The 24,290-nt window shown below is 43.9% G+C and overlaps 1 long non-coding RNA gene across 1 annotated transcript in view; it reads left to right on the forward strand.

The window, feature by feature from the left end:
• Nucleotides 1-205: 205 nt before the first annotated feature.
• Nucleotides 206-24,290, forward strand: part of LOC102369391 — a 26,959-nt gene continuing 2,874 nt past the window's right edge. The window contains exons 1-2 of the long non-coding RNA XR_324139.3: nt 206-241; nt 341-500. This is a non-coding gene — a long non-coding RNA (uncharacterized LOC102369391). The remainder of the gene's footprint in view (nt 242-340; nt 501-24,290) is intronic.

Below are 24,290 nucleotides of genomic sequence, written 5' to 3' on the forward strand. Positions count from 1 at the left end.
CGGCGTTCGGGTGTGTGTAAGAGGGTCTAACCAGGTACCTGCTGAATCCATTTGTGCAGAGTCCTGCGACCATCAAGACCTTTGACGTCTACGCCTGGGCAAGAGAGTGGAGGGGAGTGTGGAGGTGGAGGCTGCCCAAGACCTACCACCCCCTTTACACAACTGACACAGAATCCAAAGGCCAGACTGAGTCCAGAGGTTCAGCGCCTCAGTGGTTGTAGCTTCTGCTAAAGAGCAGCAGGTAAGAGCTGCTGGTGATTGCCTGATTTTTTTTGTATGTGTACATGTCCTGGATCATTAAAGGATTTTGTTGTTGCATCCTTGTCAATGTTTCCTACAGGGAGAAGAGACGTGTTTTCTTAATAGCTTAGAAGTTGTCCCAGGCAATGCTATCATCCAGCTCTTTTCCAGCTTTGCAGCACTCGTTCGCATCGCCAGGTGTCACTCCAGTTCCATATAAATTCCAGTTCCATTCACTTCCAGCATCCATTCCAGCATGGGTTAGTATTGGGTCTTTTTTTTTTTCTTACGCCAAGGAGTTTGTAATAAAATAAACCTACAATTTTTATAAATTGGCTCTCCAGGTAACACATCATGACACAACTATGAACACAGGATGCAATCTGAACTTCTTATATAAAAGGAGAAATTAAAATGATGCTAGGTATAACTAGGGAATAAAGCGCTGCATCCTTTTAACTTCAAAATAAAAGCAGCTATTAGTACTACTATTAGTATTACTATTAGTATTCTTATTAGTTATTGATTATTAGTATTACGCTTGGCTGTTAGTATTATTGTAGGGCAGTGGTTCTCAACCCGGGTGGTGCAGCATCCTGGTGTGCTGTGGGAGCCTTTTAAAGGTTCTGGGCAATATCAGCACTGTCAGGTATGCAAACACCTGCACATGATTTACAGGATAAAACCAGAGATCTCAAATGGGAATCTATGGTATCAAAAACATTTTGCTCTATTGTGGTCTTTCTGAGTTCTTAGCAACAGAAGAATTTCTTTCATTTTTCTGTAAGCAAAAAATGAGTGAAAGCAAAGTGCTGGCATTTCCTGAAGCATGCCTTGAGTCTAACAGGGAGTTACTTGAGTCTAAAATGGTGAACCACTGCTATAGGGATGTGTGTTTAAAATAAATGCGCTTTTCATATGCTGCTTTGCCTAATAAAAAGTTTGTCTTGTCCAGAAAGTGATAGTCACCAGTTATTTCCTGTGTGAATGGTGAGGTGCCGGAAAAGTCTGATCCTCCATTAAAACTAGCATAGAGAGCTGGATCAGTTCATACCAACTGACACTCAGATTTATCATCTTAATTATAAGCATCACAAATTTAAAAACAGGTAGACAACCATGCATTAAAAGTAGGCAGTTAGGTCTAAGACTGGATGACTAGTAGTACAAATAATCACAAAATGCAACAGCCTTTGTTTCTGAGCTTGCTTCTGACTGATTCATTATTGGCACTGTGTAAGGAAGCCAAATGATCAAATTTTGGCACAAGAATTTCTCTCAGAAGGAATTTTTCATACACTCTTCTTCCACCAGTGTTGTAAGATTAGGATGAGCATCTTTCTAAAACACCTTCTGCCCTCTTGAGATGCAAAGACCTTCCCAAGGTGACCTGTTGTGAGGAGATCAAATGTGTTTATGTGCTACCTCTAATCTCTTCAGCTGCACCAGACGCTCAGAGCACCCTTCCAATATTAATCACAAACTCAGATTGTGAGACGCAGAACTGGCATTCCCGCTAGATAATTTTTCGCTTGCCAGTTTATTAAGCTGTTAAGCACTTCTGCCATATTTGTAGGTACAGACTTTTAAATCCATGAGACCGCAACCATTAGACCTATATTTGAATGTCAGTGATTTTCAAACAGGTCTCAGAATGACTGAATTAATCATCTGTTTCTGCAGTGTGTGATCTTTTCCCTGCCACTGTAGCAAATTCTGCTAAAACATTTCAGTGTAATTTGAGACGTTCACAGTTTAGCAAAAGGACTTGTATAAATGCTGATGGTGCTTCACAACTGTACATTTATTTTTAGGTTCGCTTGCTTATAGTCTTGCTGATTATTTTAGTGAATTTTGAAACCACGGATCATCAGCTTTTCTTATATTATGCATCACAAGGCCTGTCATTGCCTTTTCCCAGTGTTGACATTTCTATAGGGCAGTAGGCAATGTGTTTTCATTGGGGATGGAAAGCAGTCAACATTGTATTTGTTTCTGGAACCTCTACCACCCTGAATTCATAGTTGTTTGCAATCAATATGCAATTCTTAGGCTGCTGCTGTCTGTATCACCCATAGTCTTCTGAGGTACAGGGTATCTTTTATTAATCCAAATGCCTCTAATATCTCTGCCTACTTTCTTATACTTAGATAAAACATTATACTAATACCTGGCACAGATTATATTATAGAAATCAGGTTTCCCCCCCATGAGTTGTAGTTAATGAAACTGATGCAATCTTACCTGGCTTTTCATACCAAAAAGATATAATACAGCTGTATGCTTTGTTTGCTATCCACTTTTAACAGCCTTGGTAGTCTTAGAGTGATGTTATAGCCATGATGGTCCAGGAATTATGTTAGGGGCAAGGATTTATTTGGGATGATATCTTTTATTGGACCAACTGCATGATTGCAATAAAGTTAGACAAGCTTTCAAATGCAAAACATTTTTCATCATGTCTGAGGAGGGAAGCAAGCACAGCAAAAGTAAAGAGCAGAGAGTAGAGCTGTGAAATTGGAGTAGGGAGGGAAATTCCCAGGGACAGCCGACCAACAAGTAGCAGAAGAAAAGAAGCTGATTACTGGGAGATCAAGGCCCATCAAAAGGGAGTGGGGGTCACTCATTAATACCTGTTTTGTGAAGGAAGAAATTCAGGAACTGAGTAGATTATAGTGTGTCAAAATATCAATATTGGTGTTCAGTCCTTGATCCTTAGGCTACGGACAAAAATGACACCTGAACCAGTATAAATGATCAGAAGCCCGTCTAAACCTGTAACAGAACAGAAGTTCAGTGCACATAAACTGTTTTCAAAATGGCCAAGCCTGGTTTAAGATAGACTTGAGTGGAAGTAGTATCAGATCTAATCAGTATAGGTTAGACTGGTCTATCGAACTTCTGTCCCAGATACCCTCCGGACTCAAGTTACCTTGCAGCCCCCTGGCATCCCAGGAGAAGGTGGGGAAGGAGTCCCCTTTCCCAGTGCCACCCCCTGAGCCAGGCATCTGCACACACCTAGGGGGAACCTCATGCCCTGGGGGGTTTCCCCAGTCTGGGCTTACCCTTAACCGGAGACTGCCCAGATGCGGGGAGCCCTGCGCCAAGGTTGATTCCCCACCCCCACTCCGTGCAGCTGGGATGGCTGCTTAGCCCCACCCCTGACACCAGGATGGGGGACTCCTTCCCCTTCCCCACTGTGGGTAAGATACTCACAGGGGCTGGAGCTGAGCAGGTGGCCCCACCGCACAGTGGAGGGAGGGAATCCCCACAGCTGGGCAGACTAGGGCTCAGGGGAAGCCTGGGCCAGGGCTGAGGCATGTGGCTCCCCCCACATGGGCAGATGCCCAAATCCAGTGGGCCAGCTCCAAGATAGGGGACTCCTCCCCTCCCTCTATGGGTCAGAGACTTGCATGGAGCAGGGAAATGGGGTAGGAACTGAGCACCTGGCCCAGCCATGCAAGGGTGAGGAAGTCACCCAGCTGCAGTGCTCCCCGCAGCTGGTCAGACCAGCTCAGGGGGACCCCAGGCCCGGGCAGTGAAAACCCCCTGAAGCATGGGGCTTCCCTCACATGGGCAGATGCCCCGCTTGGGGGCTGGCATGGGGACCAGGGAGTTGGTGCATATGCTAGACAGCTAAGCAGGGATGGCCCCCACTTGGCTTGGCTCAGCAATGGCCAGCAGGCTGGATGGTGTGCTTGAGTGCCCCCTGCCTTCTGGCTTCACCAGCTCAGGCTTGTGTGTTCCTTTTGCAACTGAAGAGTGAGCATGACTTCTCTTCAGTACTAGTCCAGTCTACGCAGCTTAGAGAAACCTGCATCGATTGGATCGATTCCGCCTTGGGCTTTTTGACTGTCTGTACTTAGCATCCAGCCAGCTTTGAATTTTTGTTCCCAAGTTTGCCTTTTAAAGGTGTTCAGATTTCCCTCGAGCACAAGGGTAGTGAGGTCAGAAAGGGTATTGTGGTTCTGTAAAAAATGTATTCCTACTGACATATGCACATCTCTGTCCTTTATGTTTTTCCTGTGCAAGTGCCTTCTGGCGTGTAGTTGTTCTTTAGTTTTACTCACATAATTACCATGAGGGCAGTTGATGCATGGGATCAGCTATATCACATTGTGGGAAAGGCATGTGTAGGATCCATGGACTCGGATGGGTCAGTTGTGGGTGTATTGGCTGTAGGGGCAGTGGAGATGCACTGATTTGTTAAGCATCCCATTTTATGTCAGTGGAGAGGGGCGAGTTTGAGTTAGGCAAGGTTGGAGGGGTTGTTTGAAAGCTGAGGGGCAGGGAATACAGCATTGTATTTTAACTGACTTGGAGATAATGGTATGCCCTTTGATAGGTTTAAGAATATAGAAAGCCACTGATTACAGCAGTGGTGCTATTTTCCATTGTAAAGAATCATTTGTATTTATTTATTTATTTTTAAACACTTGGTTGTGCCTTCATTTGGAAAGTAAAGCTGTGTAGATGCTTGCTGGATTACACTGCCTTGCCTGGAGAAACTTCTTGCCATTACAATGAATGCAGTTGGAATTGTGATAAATGTAGGGTAGAGAGGGCTAAGGTGTTTGTACCACCACTGTATATCATCCTGCTTAGAGCAAGTCTAAGTGACACTGTAGAAGTGCCAGCAGCTGAATTATTATAACCTCTTCTCCAGCCCTGATGCTTCTGGCCTTTAATGTTCTTTAAATGCTCCGACTGATTGAGCCATATTAAAAAGGCATGGTTGACTGCTGCTGAGAATAAATACTTTGCAGTGCCTTACAATCACATAAAGAGACAAGTATCATTTTAAGCATCCAACCTTAGTTCAGAGAGAATAATACATCTTTGAAGATTGGCTTAAATTCTTGCCTTTTTCTCTGAGGTGTGCTATTCCAATCCAGGTGTTAGGTGTTGCTCCCAAGCACAAAGAATCCACAACCGATAAAAGGTTCCTCTTTGAAATTAATTTTAAAACCTAACTAAACAGAAGCAAGGTCATCTATGTTGCTAGCTGGGTTAATTGAAAACCAGACTCTTGATTAGGCAGTCCTGCAGATACAAGTTGTGGTCTTATCCTGTTTGAGAACTGCTGTCATGACCGTTACTACTATCCTTTTAGACAGTAACTACTGATTGCATGGAAAGACAGAGAAATAGATTTCATAGACATTAGGGCTAGAAGGGACCTCAGAAGATCATCGAGTCCAGCCACCCCCCCAGGGACAGGAAGTCAGCTAGGGTCAAAGAATCGCAGCAAGATAAGTGTCCAAGTGTTTCTTAAAAAGTGTCCAGAGTAGGTGCTTGCACCACCTCTGGAGGCAGTCTATTCCAGGCCTTGGGGGCTCGGACAGTAAAGAAGTGTCCAGCCTAAAATGGTCTTGGAGGAGTTTGTGACCGTTTGACCTTGTCATCCCTTGGGATGCTCTGGTGAACAGGCGTTCCTGCAAATCTTGATGTACACCCCTTATATACTTATAGGCAGCCACTAAGTCACCCTTGAGCCTGCCCTTTTCCAGGCTGAAGAGTCCCATAGCTTGTAGCCTCTCATCATAAGGCATGTTCTCTTGCCCTCTGATCATGCACGTGGATCTCCTCTGGACTCTCTCAAGCTTCTTGACATCCTTCTTGAATTGTGGAGCCCAGAATTGGATGCAGTACTCCAGCTGCAGCCTCACCAAGGCCAAGTACAACGGGAGGATGACAACTTGAGATTTGCTTGAGAAGCATCTATGGATGCAAGCTAGAGTTTTGTTTGCTTTACCAGCTGCGACATCGCATTTGTGGCTCATGTTCATAAATAGTTGCATGAACAATGCAGTGCAGTCTTGAGGTACCTACACCAGCTCAGGTGCAGGAAGCATTCTAGTCGTGGCAGTATAGACCACCTGGTAGGTAAATTAGGTTGCTGAACTATTACTGGGTACCATGAACTGCAGAGATACCTAAGCTAAAATATCTGTCTCTTTTTTTTTTTCTTTGGAAATATGGGGCTAGGCATCTTGGATGTTCATCTAACAAGACATAGTCCTCACCTAGAGTAGAGTCAAGAACAATATTGCTCAAGTAAGAATTAAATAAGGACTTCAGTATTTGGCTGAAGAGCAGCAGTGGAGTAATTATATTTACGGTACAGCATAGCCTTAGGACTGAAAAAAGTTATGTACTTGTTAGAAGTATGCTTTTGCCCAAACTCAATGGAAACAATGCCTATTAACTACAGGAACAGTCTGCTGGAAGCTTTTCCTGATTCATTAAGGCTCATATATTTGTGTGAGAGCACCTTATGCCTCTGATAGTAGTCTTGCTGTTGACAGTCAATTCAGGGCTGCTTTAGGGGTCTTGACACTGAGGATTCCTCAACATTTTCTATTACGCAGTTAAACAGAGTACATTTAAGGTGTGAAGTAGACATAAGGACTGAAAGTTTCTATGCAGATAACCAGAGTCTGTTAGAATGTCAGAAACACCCAATAGATTGGTACTTTGTCATTGTCCTATGCAGCTCTGCAAAATATGCACTTATCCAACATGCAGGTCATTGGAATAAAATGTACTCTGGTAGCAGTTATCTTCTAGTGTTATAAAGGGAAGAAGGATGTTTATGTGTTTGTTCAGATCTTTCTTTTAATACCTGCATTCAGCTGTAACATCCTGGGAATGTTCCACATATTGGTGTATATTTGCCAAGTTTATTTGGATACAACTTGTTCTTTGGATACAACTTGTTCTGTAAGGATATAGCATTAAAACTTAGTTGAGAACAAGACAAAATGCTTCTTAAACATCTTTCCATAATGGAGATGAATTAAAACAGTATTGTCATGGATGACCTCTATCAGCTTATATTTGCTGGACATCTCATGCAGCCAGAAAAACCTAAAAACCTTTGTTTTTAAAAATAAAAGGTGATTATAGGCTCGGCAGTGCTATGCTGGCTAGCACCATGGAAGAAAGAGACTTGGGGGTCATCACTGACCGCAAGATGAACATGAGCCTGCAATGCAATGCTGCGGCTAGTAAAGCGACCAAAACGCTGGCTTGCATCCATAGATGCTTCTCAAGCAAATCCTGGGACATCATTCTCCCCTTGTACTCGGCCTTGGTGAGGCCGCAGCTGGAGTACTGCGTCCAGTTTTGGGCTTCACAATTCAAAAAGGATGTGGAGAAGCTTGAGAGAGTCCAGAGAAGAGCCACGCGCATGATCAGAGGTCAGGGAAACAGACCCTACGATGACAGGCTGCTCTACCCAGAAAGGGCCAGGGAACTAACCCACAATGGAACTTTATAAAGGGCCAGTTTCCCAAAGCTTAAAACAAATTGTCTGTATAACTGACTAGGAACATAAATTTAGAGTGGGAAGTGCTAGGAAAAATGGGAACAAAACAGCCTACTCAATTATAAAAGCAATATTTTCACAAGTGCACAAGAGTTACTTTGGTCAAGAAAAATCTTTGGTTAAGTGTGTAAGAAAGCCACGATAAAACATAAAATAGAAGTAACAAAGCACCCCAAAACTGACTTGATGCCAAGTCTCAAAATGCAAAAACATCAGTAGCTGGGCCATTACTAGCAGGATCCTGGAGTGAGTGATTGTTTGTCTGATGTGTAATAATATTTATATCAATGGTCTAGATAAAGATCTAAAGAAATCTTTACTGGCTAAATTTGCAAATGACACAAAAAATGTTGGGATAATGAGGAAGGGGCCAGGTTACTGTAAGAGAATGATCCAAGCTGCCTAGTTAAATGGTCATAATTTGTTTTATAACAATGGGGAACTTTTCAATCTTGCAGACCTAAGCAGAGCTGAAGCTGAAGTTAGACAAATTCACTCTTGAAATAAAATGTGCTAACTCTAAGGGCAGTGAAGCATTAGAACAGCATATGAAGGCAGGTGATAGAGTCCATCACTTACAGCCTATAAAACAAGATTAAATATCTTCTTGAACGAGATGCTTTCAGCCAGCTCTTTGGGAAATTCTACAGCCTGTGCATAGAGGCCAGCTGAAATGAACACAGTGCACCGTTAGGACACCAGTATTTAGATCCAGATCTACCTGTGCTGCAATATGAGCATTCTGGCTAAGTACAGACCCTCAGAAAGCCTGAGGCTAAAATGATTCAGTCTTTGCAGCTTAGTCTAAGCTGCGGAGTTTGAACCAATAAGCAAATGAACAGACATTCACTTTTGATTCAGGAAATGTAGTTACATGCCTGCAGTGGCTCAAGGCAAAAGCCTGCCAGCCACTCCATGGCTTTTCCCCTTCCCTGCTGGAGTGGAGGGACTGCTTGGGCATGGGGCGGGGCAGGGCGGGGGGGGAGGGAGTAGCATTGAATACATAAAAGCTTGAACAAGAATAGTTCTTTCTCTGAAAAAACTATAAACTGAAAATTATAAACACAGCCTGGAAGGTGTTTTCACTTACTCTTCCTGCTGCCCCTGAGATCTCTGGGATTTGCAGTCCACAATCACAGCAGCAGGACTCTGCGGGGTTGCTCATCACTTCCTCTTCCTCCTTCCAGGTGCCTCTGGGATTTGTAGTCCATAGTCACAGCGAGCACTAAGGAAGCCGGCAGGGCAGCTCTGTACTCAGGGGAAGGTGAGTTTAACCTTCCTCCCTGGCCCCAGACCTCAGCCAGGGTTTGCCTGGGAGGGCTAGTGAGCCAGCCCTTGCTGCCCCAGCTAGGGAGCAGAGGGGCAGTGGGAGGGCCAGCCCTGCTCTCTGGAGCAGACAGCACAGCCCAGCCCAGGGCTGCAAAGCATGCTAGGATGCTGGGGGATTGTGATTTAACTTGACGTTTCATAAACTGGTTTGACATAAATCAGCTAAGTCTGATATTACATTCAACCAGGTTCATCTTAAACCAGTTTCAGCCACTTTGAAACTGGTTTCTATGCACTGAACTTCTGTTCTGTTACAGGTTTAAACCAGTTTCTTATCACTTAAACCAGGTTATTTGTAACTTCTATCCCTAGCCTCTGTGATCATGCAGCAATAAACTTTTGACCTCTTCATTTTGACAGTCAGTTCTCTTCATATTGTGGTTTTGTTTCCCAATATTAACTCCGGAACCCCTAAAAGAAGGGTGACTTTTCACCTTAGTAGCTGCACTAGATTTTATGTAACATCTAAGCCAAAAAGAGTCTTCAGTGAAATGAAGGAAATTGTCCACCTCACTTTCTACTCTCACTTTTCTCTGTGTCATGTTGGCACGTCTCTTTGTCTGTGAGGCACCATGGAAATTGAAAAGCCTCTCAACTGGAACAAGTGCAGCCAACTTTCTAATATGAAATAGTACCTTAATTGGTCTGTCTGCATGGAGGAAAGGGGCCAAACCCTATCAATCCAAACTGGGGGAATATGATGAGCAAAATCTTGGATCTAGTACGAACAAGTTCTTACAGAGCTATTTACATCCTGTGATAAAGAAAGAGATCCAGACCCAGCATTTATAGCTTAAAAATGCTGGAAAATTGCTGTATCAGCCTGGATTTGATCACATTTAAGATTAGAAGATGTATTTGTTTCACAATGAGATTTCACAAAGGTTACAAAAAATTACTAGCGTAGATGCATGATAAAGGTTGATGCTTATTGGTAAAGAAAAGCAGTGAATGCCAGAGACAGTCATAGCATGTCTAATGACACTTTTGTTCTATGCTGCCATTTAGATTTTGCTCCAGGAAAGCAAAAACCTGGCAAACTCCAATGCTCTGGTAATTAAACTATGAGAAACCGTCATTTTTTGTGCTCCCTGTGAAAGTTTCGTCAATGAAGAAGCTAGTCATCCCTTCACAGGTGGCATGTTATATACCAATTTGCACCTCAGATTCTCAAATGGGAAGGCTGATACCAATGCATATGCCTTTAGTTTATTCCGGTGATGGAGAAAAATAACCAATTTATAATTTTAGGATGTAATGCATCTAAAAAACTCCAAGAACACAAAGCCACTCCACAGAGAAAGTTAAGTTTACATACGATTCGTCATTATAGCGTGTGTGTGTGTGTGTGTGTGTGTGTGTGTGTGTGTGTGTGTGTGTGTGTGTGTGTGGCGCTGTGTGTGTGTGTGTGTGTGTGTGTGTGTGTGTGGCGCTTAAAAGCTGAGATAAATATAGAGAATTGAATTAAACATCCTCTCCAATGTTACTGTTCTAATTATTTATTAAACCTCTTATTATGAACAAAGGAAAAATGAAAAATAGGGGAAAACAAGAGTAACTACATAAAAATGCCTAACTCCAAAGGAGGACTGCAGAGTCCCTAGTTAGAAATTTAATTTTTAAAATTAGCAATAACACCATCCTCTCCCATTGTTTTGGAAGTCTCAACCAATGATTAAATAAGATTTAGCAAAAACAGCTCATACCCCTCTGGTCATGTATGTGTGCATTATCAGTAGGATAGATCTCCATTTCTACCATGGCAGTAATTAGACTGATACTTGCATTGAGGTGTTAGTCACGACCAGTGCAAATGAGAGAGCTTCCAGAAGCTTGAGCAGAGCTTGAATGACTATAGATTTGTATAGTCAATAATCACTTTGTGCCTGTGGTGCACCTGTCTTCTGCTTATCAAAGAATGTGATCGGGCTTTCACCAGCATACAGAATAGGAATGCAAATTTAAAAGCAACATTAAAAAAAATCCAATTGTATTTCTGAAAAATTATTTGGTTGCGTGGTGAGTTATATGACTGTAACAGGCTAGTCTTCAGCCCAGTAGTACATGAAACTATGAAACTGGAGGCTCTGGCTTGGCAGACCTTGCCATGGTCTCTCTATTGCTTCTGTGACATCTGACAGGGGCAATGATTTCAGCACACCTCATTGCACAACAGCTTTCTGGTCAATTCAGCAATCAGCATGCAAAAACATCCCACCCCAAGAAAGCGCAGCTCTTTCTAATACATAGTTTGACAGGCCTGAATACCTGGTAGGAACTTCATTAAAATTCCCTGTGAGGAGAAGCTAAATGTGATGGGTGGGAAAAGGCAGAGACATCAAGTAAACAAAATAATAAAGAATATGGATCAAATTGGAATCAGCTTAGAAGCAGCCAACAGGGCCTAATGCCAATCAACACTTTGAAGGAGTCATATCAAGGGCATGCCCTCAACATGGTACATCAGTGGGTGCAACACAGAAGAGAGAGAGACCATCTATCCCCTAAGAGCAGAGAATAAAGGTACTGGCATAACAGACTTTATTTACAGCTGGCAGAAAAGCCAAAACACATTGTGTGCCCCAGACCCGTTGCTCTTGGTGCCTGAACCATGTTTTTCAATCCTTGGGCTAGTTGTGATTAACATCACTCTTTCTGCTAAACTTCCATAAAAGGAAATTCATAATCATATGCACAGACAAAATCTGCAAATAATTCATTCATATAGAGCTTGGCATGAGCAGTGTCAGCAGAAATGTCTGCCTCCAGCAGTGACATACCACCCACTTCCACAATGACAGAAGAGGAAAAATTAGAGACAGCTTGAGAATGTGTTGTTTCCTGATTATGTTTCCCAAAAGGTGATGGAGCTCAACTTACAGGGAGGCCACATAAGAAGAAACAGAGGAATGTTAGTTGCAGAGCTGTTTTTACAAACCCATTCTATTCTGCGCCCATTAGTTGACCTATCTCAGAAAGAGACAATGGGGGGGTCTATGTTCTTTGAAGTAGAGCCCTTTGGGAATTTTTACCCTTTTTTGGCCAAAATCAACACTTTTTTGCAGGAGTACATCCATTTAAATGACACTTCCCTTGGGAAAGGCTTCCCATTCCCACATTCACATAGAGGAAGCATCAGCGGCAGATTAGGGTGCCAATGCAGAAAATGTAGATTCAAGTCCCTGCATTGCTGGTGTCATGGGAACGTCTGTAGCCATTAAGCTATAAGTCTATTTCTGACCCAATGAATATATAATTACTTAACAGAACACCTCTGATGAGAAATGAAAAGAGCCCTAATGCAAAAGGGCCAGCAGTGCCATGGTTAGCCCCCTCTCTGTATCTGTGGGAGATCCAAGTTCAAGTCCTTCTGAATCAAGAAGAGAGCAAATAGAATCAAATCTGATCTTCTACATCCCATCTGATCCCCTTGACTGGGATAGATAGAAGTCCTCACTTCTCATATAACGTTTACAAAAGCCTCTATTTCATCCCTCTGAAACAGGAAGAATTTTTTAAATCTTGAACATTTTCATGGACAGGAAAATTGTTTCCTCTATAACACTATGCAATACCAGAATTTCTAGGAGAGAAAATAAAACTACAGATAGGACTGAAACTCATAGTAGAGATCAACATACCAGGGAAAAAAAACAATGGAATACAAAATTGATAGCTTGAAATTAAAGACAATGGGAGGAGAACAAGAAAGTCAGGAAGGAGAGATGTGAATGAGTGGAGAGAGATCGAGAAGCTGTGCCTGTAGTTTACATTTTGAGAAAATATAAGATTAAATAAGAGGACAACAGAAATGGGGTAGGAAAGGACTAAAGGTCAGATGAAAGGATGAAAGGACTAGAATAGGAATGAAGAAACAGAGGTGGAACTAGAGAAAGAAAACAGTATACGAAAGGCAAGAAAAGTCCCTTGACTGACTTTCTGTGTGAAACCTGTAATTTGGGGATAGTATGTGCACTGTAAAATGATTGTCCTGAGACCTACTCCCTCATACTTCACTAGAGCTAGGGACAGAAGTTACACATAAACCAGTTTAAGTGATCCAAAACTGGTTTAAACCTGTAGCAGAACAGAAGTTCAGTGCGCACCAACCAGTTTCAAAATGGCTGAAACTGGTTTAAGATAAACCTGGTTGAATACAGTATCAGACTTAACTGATTTAGGTGAAATAAGTTTATGGAACTTCTGTCCCAGACCCCTTCCTGGTTCAAGTTAAATCACAGTCCCCCAGCATCCCAGCATTTTGCAGCCCTGGGCTGGGTGTCTGCTCCACAAAGCAGGGCTGGCTCTGCTCCCTAGCTGGACCAGTGAGGGCTGGCTTACTGGCTCACTGCCCTCCCCCCGACAAACTCTGGCTAGGGTCTGGGGCCAGGGAGGGGGGTTAAACTCGCCTTCCCCCAAGTACAGAGCTGCTCTGCTTTTCTGGCTGACGTAGTGCTGGCTGCAATTGTGAACTACAAATCCCAGAGGCACCTGGAAGCAGGAAAAGGAAGTGATGAGCAACTCTGCAGAGTCCTGCTGCTGTAATTGTGGATTGCAAATCCCAGAGACCTCAGGGGCAACAGGAAGAGGAAGCAAACCTACAGCTTATGCTGGCTTTGTGCCAGAGAGCTGTGCTCTAGTGTCCCCTGGCTTGAGCCACTGCAGGCATGCAGCTGTATTTCCTAAATCAAAAGTGAATGTCTATTCATTTGCTTATCGGCTCAATCTCTGCATCTTAGACTAACGTGCAAAGACTGAATCAATTCAGCCTCAGACTTTTTGACTGCCTGTATTTGCCTATGAGTTTAGTTTGAAATGAGGAGAGTGGGATGTGTAGTTTCAGAAAATTACAGACAAGAGTGGCAAATAATTTGTCTTTCTGATTTTGAATCTCGAATTTGCAAGAACTAGGAAGATTAATAAGAAAGCCATGAAGACAACACATGCCCTGATTCAGTGTCTGACTCTGACACTACTTGTGCTTAAAGGCTAACACATACCAGAGTATTTTGCTGACTCAGTGCCTCCAAGTGGAAAGCACCGACGAAGGAGGGCTTGGTACAGGAGAGCCAATAGAACTCAGAAGAGAAATAACCCATGACGGTCCGGCTTCCCCAGACATCATAAGCGCTATTGATCTGGAAAGCTAAACTTTTAGGCTCAAGACTGATAAAGGAAAGGGCAAATTAATGTACTTGTTAGCGTTATGCTTCTTTGGTATTGGCAAGGCAGGAAAGGCACATTAAAAGGGTCATACAATCTACATTGGTGTTTCCCTGGCCAGCAAATCCAAGGTAGTGCTGTCAGTGAGGGAAATGAAAAGGAGTCATCCAGCAATTACTCTCCTCCAAGCCTAATTTACATTTCTAGTGAAGTGCCTGAAACAAATATGGAGGGAGCAAGAAGATAAAATCACTAACTATCTGGAGGATAATGAAATCCTGAGCAGGAGGCAGCATGGGGTTACATGGGATATATCTGGTCAGGCAAACTTGATTGCTTTTTTAATAGAATTGCAAATTTAGTGGATGGAAGGAATCCAGGAGTTTACTTTGATCCAAGTACAGGGCAAGTAGTTGAAAGGGTGTATCATGAAGTCTCTTTAAAAACAAATAATATGAGTTATTTTAAATGCAAGGATTATCACTTATGAGAGGGTTAAACACTCACAGAGGCCCTTGTTAAAAGCTGGCCTCTAGGACCAGTAAAGGAGAATCTCCCTTTTTATAGAAAACAAAGTCTTTTTCTGGCAGTTTCCCAGGGAATCTGGTGTAATCTGGTGTATGCCAAGGCAAGCCAACAGGGAAGAATGAAAGAACTGCGCAGCTGGATATTACTTCTCTAGCAGGAAGGTGGAGCAGGCTATTAGGAATTTCCCTGTTCTTGGAGTAACCATGCAGCATTAGCCTAATTCTGCTCCCGTTGAAGTTAATGGAACAACCAGCAGTCCGACTGCTGAGGGTCTGCACCACTGACTGTTAAGAATCACTGAGAACAGCCTTCCTCCCCAGTGCCCAGGCCAACCTGGTGCGCAGTGCTGTGATGCAGATAGAAATTGGTGGTCAAACAGCTGAAGTAATTTTGTAGCTGAGTTCCCAGAATTCGGACTCTGCATGTCGACAAGTCCACCCCTCTCCCACTGCATTTGGTATTGCCAGCTGCAGCAGCTACCGCAACAGGAACTCATTCTTGATGCTTTCTAGTGACCTTGCTAGATGCACATATAACACGTACACCAGCTTCTTCCACCGAACACTCCTTGGTTAAATTTGTATGTCTGTTTTAAGGTTGCTGATCAGCAGGGATCCTGGTTTTGTCTGTTTAAAAATGCCAAATTCTCTGATAAAAAAAATCACAGATTCTCTGATTAACACCCGCTGATCCGTGTTTTTCTGTGATTGGAATGAAATGCCACTATATACATAAGTATCAGTTGAACACAATGTTTTACTGATACATTTATAATATTAAAGCAGTTTGGAAGCCTACCAGTGCCTCGATCGCTATAATAAAATAAATTCTAAATACCTACAAATTTTGGTGTTTGATTTTGGATTTTTTATCATGGAAAATCAGGGCTGCCCTCACCCCTTTCACTCATCAGGACGTGGGTCCAGCTATGGCTGTCCCCCCTCCCCTCTCCACTGCTTTGTGACACTTGAGCAGCCCTGATATGCCGGTGTCCTGCATTTGCCAATGCTAGTGTGCCTCACTCCCAAGCCCCTGCCCCCCATCCTTGCTGGTGCCCCTCATTTCTGATCCATGCCCCCCCGCCTTGTTTGTGCTCCTCACTTCCCACCCACAGCCTCCTGGGCCCTGCTGGTGGCCCTCACTTCCTACCCACAGCCTCCTGTGCCCCCCAAACCTGCCAGATGGGGCTTGGATGGTGGTACAGCTGGAGTGGAGCCCATGGGAGATGGGGGTGGGTGCGGGCTGTCTGCTGTGGGCTCAGGCTCCCCACCCGGCTGCCCCACCCCCACCTCAAAGGCCTTCATTACCCAACTGGCAAGACAATGAGATATTGAAATAATCTGAAGTAATCCCACCTCCTCTGCCTCATACTTGGAGAGTTTTTCTTTCAACACTTAAATTACAAAAAGTTCTTTTGCAGATGGCATTCTGTATAGTGCTGCTGCAACATTTTGCAAGATCAATAGTAGAAGTGGCAGTATGGTGAGAGCAAAATGGGGAAGGATACAATAAGTCAAAAGACTTGATTCTGAGAAGCAGTAACTGGAGAATAAAGGCACATCTGAAATAATGGAGTAGATCCTTTGTGAATGTACACTGCTGTAGATCCAGACCTATATATCCAATTATATAAGGAAGCTGATTTTCATTTATGCTGTTCCATGTTTTATACTTTAAATGTTTCTTAAGAACAGCTAGAGCTGATCCTTAGTATGAGGTGCAGATAGGAAATCTAATAATGCTGGCGCGTTGTCCTATTTTTAATTTGAAGACAAACCATAGTAAAACTATGAATATTTGGTGAAACAAAGCTTCCTGAGACAGCTTCCAGTTTTTGATATTTCATAGATTTCATAGATTTTCCAACCCCCCTGCCCTGGGCAGGACAGAGTGCTGGAGTCAGACGAGCCCAGCGAGGTGTTTGTCAAGCCTCCTCTTAAAGACCTCCAAGGTAGGGGAGATTACCACCTCCCTTGGAAGCCCATTCCAGACTCTGCTAACCCTTACTGTAAAGAAGTTCTTCCTAATGTCTAGTCTAAATCTGCTCTCTGTCAGTTTGTGGTTGTTGTTTCTAGTTACTCCAAGGGACGCCTTGGTAAACAGAGCATCTCCTGTATCTTGCTGCTCCCCCTCCCCACCTCCCTCCCTGACGAATTTGTAGACAGCCACGAGATCCCCTCTCAGCCTTCTCTTACGGAGGCTGAAGAGATCCAGGTCCCTCAATCTCTCTTTGTAGGACCTTTCCTGCAGGCCCCTAGCCATCCAAGTAGCCCTCCTCTGGACCTTCTCAAAGTTATCTGCAACCCTCTTGAAGTGTGGCACCCAAAACTGGATGCAGTACTCCAGCTGTGGCCTTACCAGTGCTGCATAGAGAAGTATCACCTCCTTAGACATGTTTGCGATGCACCTGTTAATGCATGATAGAGTGTGGTTAGCTCTACTGATCACTTTGTCACATTGTCTACTCATGTTCATCTTGGAGTCAACTATGACTCTGAGATCCCTTTCTGCTGCTGTGCTGCCCAGAAAGTCATTTCCCAATCGGTATATGTGTTGGTGGTTCCTTCTCCCCAGGTGCAGTACTCTGCACTTATCCTTGTTAAACTGCATCCTGTTTTGTTCTGCCCACTTTTCCAGCCTGTCCAAATATGCCTGAATCCATTCCCTGCCCTCCAGTGTGTCTACTTTGCCCCATAATTTGGTGTCATCCGTGAATTTGGACAGTGTGCTCTCCACGCCCTTGTCCAAGTCACTGATGAAGATGTTGAACAGCACTTGTCTGAGGACTGAGCCTTGGTGGACACCACTGCCCACATCTTTCCAGGTCAAGACCAACCTGTCCACCTCCCCATTAGCCAATTTGCCACCCACCTGACCGTGTAATTATCTAAGTCACAGCCACTTAGTTTTTGTATGAGAATGGGATGTGACACTGTCAAAAGCTTTTTGTAAAATCCAAGTATATGTTTAGAAGTTTTGGTTCTTTAACATTAAAACTTTCCCCCCTGCATTTCTGTAGACAGTGATGTCATTATCCTGAAAGGGATCTTTTAATCTACCATTTTGACACCACATTCCTTAATGAAATAAATATTCATTTGGGGCATTTTGGAACTCCCTGTACCTGGTTACAAGGTTGACTTCAAGCTGTTGCTCTTTATTCCTAACCAAACTGCCAAACCACTGGTATTTTGGAATGTATCCAAGAGCCATAGATGTGGAGAGCAAATCATTAATGTAGTAACAACAAGCTCAAATTCTCCAATTACTTTAGCATGGAGTTGCTTGACATAACGTTGAATATTGCTAGTACCAGAGGGGGCAATTTCTTTCACCAAAAAATGCATATTCAGGTAGACTGCAGTATTTAATTAATTCATGTAATTTTTGTGGAGTTGTTACAGTTGGGGAGGAAATGAAAGTGCAGTCAAGTCAAAACCTTCTTCTTTGACATTTAAACCTCTAAAACATTAAAAAATGTTAAACATGGCTGGAATCAATTAAAACTTTCAAACTTTTAACTTCAAACTTTTAACTTTTTTTTACCATTTATGCCTTACAAAAAAGCTGAAACAAGACATGTTGTTCAGAATACATATTTTGTTTGACTCAATGCTTCTTTGGAACTGTAATCAAATGAAAAAAAATCAATGTTTAGCTCAGTTGCAGCAAGTACTGATGTTTTGTTGGATGAAATCTAAAACTAAGGGCTCAGTCCATCAAAAATATGTGTAATAATAATACCTAGCATTTTATATTCCGAAGGCAGTGATCCTCAAAGTTGGGTAAATAAATCCCAACCCAGCTGGTGGGTAAATAAATCCCAACCCAGCTTGTCTGGTCTCTGAGTGTGCCCCCTGAAGGCCACCCCAGGCATGGCTTGTAGACCAGGAGGGTGGGACTTGGGTTCCTTTCCACAGGCTTTTCAGTCCCCAACCCTCCCTGATTGCTCCATGGCCCTGACTCAAGGACTTAGCTTTCAGTTCTGCTCCTGAGAAAGGGACTTCATCTCTTGTTGGGGAGAACAAGTGCAACTGCAAGTTCCAAGCAGCAAAACGACAGCTCCTCTCCAATAAAAACATGTATTGGAGCAAAGGCCACAGAACAAGAAGTCCTTGCCCTGTTTTTAGGATTAAGGAGTCCCTTGATCTCCAGTCCAGCCTGCACAGCCCTGAGTACCTGAAAATTACTTTACTAGTCCCTGAGTTCAGGCCATCTAGCCAGGAGCTGACATCCTCCTTGTCTACTCTGCTCTGCCCATTGTCATGCTTATCTTCTGCAGCTTCTCTGGAGCCTCCAGAAAGTCAGGGACCATCTCACTGTGGTTGATATGTCAGCAAAGCTATTCAGATCCTGTTGATGCTGTAACTCCATCTGGTCTTGTTGCTTGATCTCTTAGCAGCAGGGGCCTTCTTAACTTTTCCCCCTCCATGTAAAAGCTAGTTGGGTAAACTGAGGCACACAGCATTATAACAACTCAGATAAGATCATTGCAAAGATATGTGAGCCTCCCAATAGGGAACTGTTTAGGAAACCTTTTCCAAAGGAAGTAAGGAGGCTCTTAGGATGGGCTGGCCTATTAGCAACTGACCCTAGAAAACTTTCTACCAACATGAGTCCATACTAAAAGCTAGCTTTATAAAGAAAGCTGTTCTCTGCAAAATAACCCTGGGTTTTATTGTGCAGCTTTTAGTACAAGGCAATTGGTGTAGTTTCCCAAATATTGGTTAGATGATGTGTCAACAGCTAGTCAGGATAGAGGCAATTAAGACAGACAAGTGCAAATAGGTAACCTAAAGGGAATGGTTAGGTATCTGGGAATTACCAAATCATTATCATTGTAAATACAACCCCCTCCCCCATAATTTTAAATGATTGTATAGAATAAGTCCTGAAGCTCTAGCAGTCTCTGAACAGCTTCCAAACTTTCAAATCTGCATTAAATAATGTAGTCATTAATGCCTGTTTCTACCTTCAGCGTCAGAAAAGTAGCCCATAGTTGCCTGAAAGATAACTGCCTTCAGAACCTGTTCAGCAAGATAATAGTCAGATCAATAAAACTGCAGATCAGCACCCAGAGCTTTAAGAGGAATATAATTTAAAGTAGCAAACTCATTGGCAAGTGTATGGGTCTCCAACGATTCATTGAGAAAGCAAGAGGGCTGGAAGCCACGTGCACTGTATGATAGGTCAGGATCTTGCCCTTTGTTGTCTTCCTCTCATCATTGCCAATCTATGGGCAGCGTGATTTAGGAGCCTGTGCTCCAGGACTCTCTGAACATAGGTTTCCTGTGAAAGTGTCTCTCTCTGATCTTCATTTTGGGTTTTGTCATGAATTATTACCTGGTACTGCAGAACCTGCCATCTCATAATTTCCCCTCACTTTTTGAAGCTTTTTGCAGATTCCTAGCAATTGCATTTTTCATGAGCTAAGGGTGTTAGTCTCATGCCAGACCTGGAGGAACAGTAGATTGCTCCTGTTTTCCAACATTCCAGCAGCAAAGTGACTGCTGACATAGTTCTCTGTGTCGTGGGAGTATGTGAGCAGATCCACGCCTGAGAAGCATTTGCTTCACCTAACATAAAGCCCTGTAAATATGCAGCTCTTTTAATTGTCCTGTTTGCCTGCCCTTAGCTACTCCCTCCCTCCTTCTTCTATTCTGAAGGGCAAAACCTCATTTCCTTCTCCCCAATCTTTTATTGACTCTTGTTGGCTTCTGTGCTTATCCATTTATCTGACAGTACTTAACGTTAATGAGCTGATAGGAATTCAGATATAAAAACCGCAACGAATTGCGCTTTGTTTTGTTCCTTCTTGAGCACAAAGGGACTGATTCTGTGCTGCTTACCCTGGTAAAACTGCCTTACAGCAAGATTTCATTTTAATAGGAAAGGTGCACTGAGATATTAGATATGGGTAGGTACCTTCTAACTACCTATGGTTATATACATTGTATAAACTTGTTATTGTTGGATATTTGCTTAGGATGATGTCCAGTTTTACGAGTTGCTCTACCTGTATCCAGTTTATACTATGTTTATACTATAAACTCTTTCCTAATTAAAACCATTAAAAAATGAAAAAAGTGTTTTTTCCACAGTCCACCAGGGGGCCTTGTACTCACTGCAGCATATCACAGAAAAGGTGACTTAAATTACACAGTTTACAGTCCGTAAAACCCAGCAGAGCTGTTATTTCGAGTGGGCTGTGTTTTTGCAAAGGCCCTCATAGTTAAACTCTATTCAGAAAAAAAACAAAACAAAACAGGCCACTCTTGTATGTTATAAAAACCTTCATATGTATTTATTTTATTTTCTTGTAAAATACTGAGAATCAAAGCGATGATTTTAAAGGTTCTCCATATTGGGGATGGTACCTGATTACCTTGCCCTTGAAAGCCTGACGTGAGCTGGAGTTTTGGGTGTGCAGAGCATGCAGGACTCATTCTGAATGTTTAACTCAAGAAATAAAGCAGCAGATGGGTTAAGCTGGCGTAGGCTTGCAGGTTGTGATTTCCTATTTGATAATGCAGTATGCTGAAAACATGACAACGCGATTTTTTAAAACAAAAAACAATAATGTCCTCTTTGAAGTACAGGCATCAAGAGATAAATGACATGTCAATTAAAATTCACAAACAAATCCCAACCCTACAAAAGTTACATGGGGCAAATGTCTTTGAAGTCAGTAGGACTACAGGCCATCCTCGACTTACGATGTTTCGAGTTACAACGTTTCACACTTACAGTTTATAAATGCCCTGTTTCAACTGTCTGACATCAGTTTCAACTTTACAGCGCTTGATCCGATGCAACGCCATACCGGCAAACAAGTTCACTGCATCGCCCATCTCCCTGGAGAACATCTGGCCAAACTTCCTTGGACACCTTCTTTAAGAAAGCAGACGAGACTCCAGAAAAACCTGCAGACAAGACTCCTGAGAAGACTCCAGCCAAGAGCCCTTCAAAAAGTCTAGCCAAGTCACCTCAAAGGATCCTTCCAAGTCAATATGATTGCTATTTACAATATAAATACATTAATGTAGCTACATTACTCATCTATAATTGATTGAGTATAAAATTCTGGGTTATTTTTGGTGAAAATAAGGTATCAGGCCTTGGTTTAGGAACCAATCCCCCATTTATAACATTGTTTCCTATGGGAAAACCGGTTCTGAGTTGCAGCGTTTTGACTTAAGACGCCGTTTTCAGGAGCCAATTGTGTCGTAAATTCCAGGACTGCCTGTAATTATAAATGAAAATAAGAGCTCAATTCTGCGTTTCTGTTAAATCTATAACTTTAAAGTTCCACTAAAGACTAAAGTTCCCATGCTCTCAAATTTGGCCTTGGGTATAACATGTTCACTTAGCCTTCAGCTCATCTCATAATTTTGTTTTTCCTCACAACATCCTTGTGAAATATGGTTATCGTTATTTTACAGGTGGGGATCCTGGATGCAAGGGGGGGAAGTTAGATCCACAACAGGGATCCATGTGGATGTTAAGCATTCAGTGTAGTGATGTCTGAGCTTTAGGCATTTAATTACTTAGTGGAATAATAATGTCCAAATTGGTCTCCTCCTACAGTGGCTCAGGCACCTCAGAATGGGATTCACCAAAGCAAGCTACTGACTGAGGAGCTGCCTAAACTAACCGGCACAAAATACTGCAGAGATGGATGTGTTTTAAATACTGCTACGCTCTAGGACTTTGTGTAACAGGGACCAAGCCCTGTTACTGAGAATAGCTGTCAAGGACCACAAGGGCAGTCCCGCCCCTTGACAGAAGTCCCGCCCCCTGGTCACCATCTTGGGTCCTGGAAGTCCCGCCTCCTAACCCCTGATCTTTGCCACCGGAAGTCCTTCCCCTTGTCCCCAGAAGTTCTCCTTTTGGGAGGGGGGTTTGCCATCTTAGAATCAGAAAAAAAAACACGTTATATACTAAAAAGCAAACATTGACAATAACATTTTAATTTTATTTTTAAAAATATTTTTGTCCTGGTTTGTGTGGTAGACGTAGAGGTGACTGCATAATAGCTCAAAATGAAGTCTTATTCTTATATATTGTAGGGGAGTGTGGAGGGGTGGGGGGTACAGAGGGGTGGGTATGGGGTTTGTGTGTGTATGTGTATGTGGCTTGGGGGTGTGTGTGGATGTGGGTGGGTGGGTATGGGGGGTTTGTAGGGATGTGTGGGTGGGTGTGTAGGTGGGTATGGGGGTTTGTGGGGTGTGTGGAGAGAGAGGGTGGCTGGGGGAGTGTGTGTGGGGGTGGGGTGTGTGTGCGCATAGCAGTGAGCGGGGCTTCCCCCCCAGAGGCATGCAGGTGTGTGTGTGTGTGGGAGGTGTGTTTGGGGGAGGGTGTGGAGTTTGTGGGGTGTGTGATTGTGTGCGGGGGAGGGTGTGGTTGTGGGGATTGTAGGTATGGTGGGGTGTGCATGGGACGCCCACATGTGCCCCCCTGAGCTGGTCAGCCTCCGCCCTGCAACAGCCCAGAGCTTACGTGCCCTGTGGCGCCTCCCCACCACTGCCAGCAGTGCGCAGCCCTAGAAAATTACTCCGGTATCTCCATTGCCATCACTGCCACCTCCAGGCTGCCCAGCAGGGCAGTGGTGGCAGTGCAGAACAGACACAGGGCAGCCCAGCACGGGCCCTGGGCCGCTGCAGCAGGGAACTGCCGGCAGCAGGACGGGGAGTGACTGCTTTCTCCCCTGCACTGAGCAACAGCTTTTGTCCCATGCTGCTGCTGCTAAGCCCAGGCAGGTGAACCCGGAGCAGGCGTGGGGCACACGGGGTCAAGGTTGTGCCGCGCGGGTCCCCACCGGTACTACAGGGCTGGGGTTAGCAGCAGCAGCAGCAGCAGCCAGAAGAAGCCACCGCCACCTGGGCTGCCTAGAAAGGAAATCCAGCTACAGAGCACCCCCAGCCCTGCTGTGTGTCTGGGGGGCAGCAGGACATGCCACAGCTGGACTGTACCTGGGCCAGGGGACTGAGGGACTCGCCGCAGGCCAGATCTGGTCCACGGGCTTTATTTCACCCACCCCTGAGTGAGGCAGTAGTTAGAAAGCTCCAGAGCCCCAGATAACCAGCAGGTGGCAGCTCATTAGGTAATGGCCTTCTGACGTGCCCTCAGTTCAGAAGGAGGTGGAGCCAGGAGATATTTAAGCCTTGCACAAGAGGCAAAAACAGCAGTCTGACCTGCGTGGAGCTAGAGGAAGGTGCTTACTGCTGGGATTAAAGTAAGAAGTAGTGTAGGGACCTGGAGACTAGGTCTGTGCCAAGTGGCTAGTATTCGCTTCGGATTTGGCTGATTCAGGGGACAGCAATTTGATTTGGTGATTCGAATCACTGTCCTGAATTGATTTGGCCGAATCTGATTTGGAGATTTGGCTGCTGCCGAATCTCCGAATTACCCAGGCCTATCCCCCCTACTCTCCCAGCCCGGCAATGGCTGCCCTGCCTGCCCCAGCTCCTGGCACTTGGGGAAAAAAAAGCCCCCACTCACTGGGTGCTGCCAGGCCCTTTAAGAAAAAAAAACTGAGAAAACCCCTGGACTCACCACTCCTGCTGGTGGAGGGCAATTCCCCGCTGCCCTGCACTGCATAGGGGCTCTGCACGAGCCCCCTGAAGCCTCAAGGCCCCTGCAGGAACAGTGAGTTTGGGGTGTTTCTTGGTTGTTTTTTTTCCTTAAAGGCCTGGAGCTG

This window comes from Alligator sinensis, unplaced genomic scaffold (assembly GCF_000455745.1).
Source record: "Alligator sinensis unplaced genomic scaffold, ASM45574v1 scaffold708_1, whole genome shotgun sequence".
NCBI lineage: Eukaryota > Metazoa > Chordata > Crocodylia > Alligatoridae > Alligator > Alligator sinensis.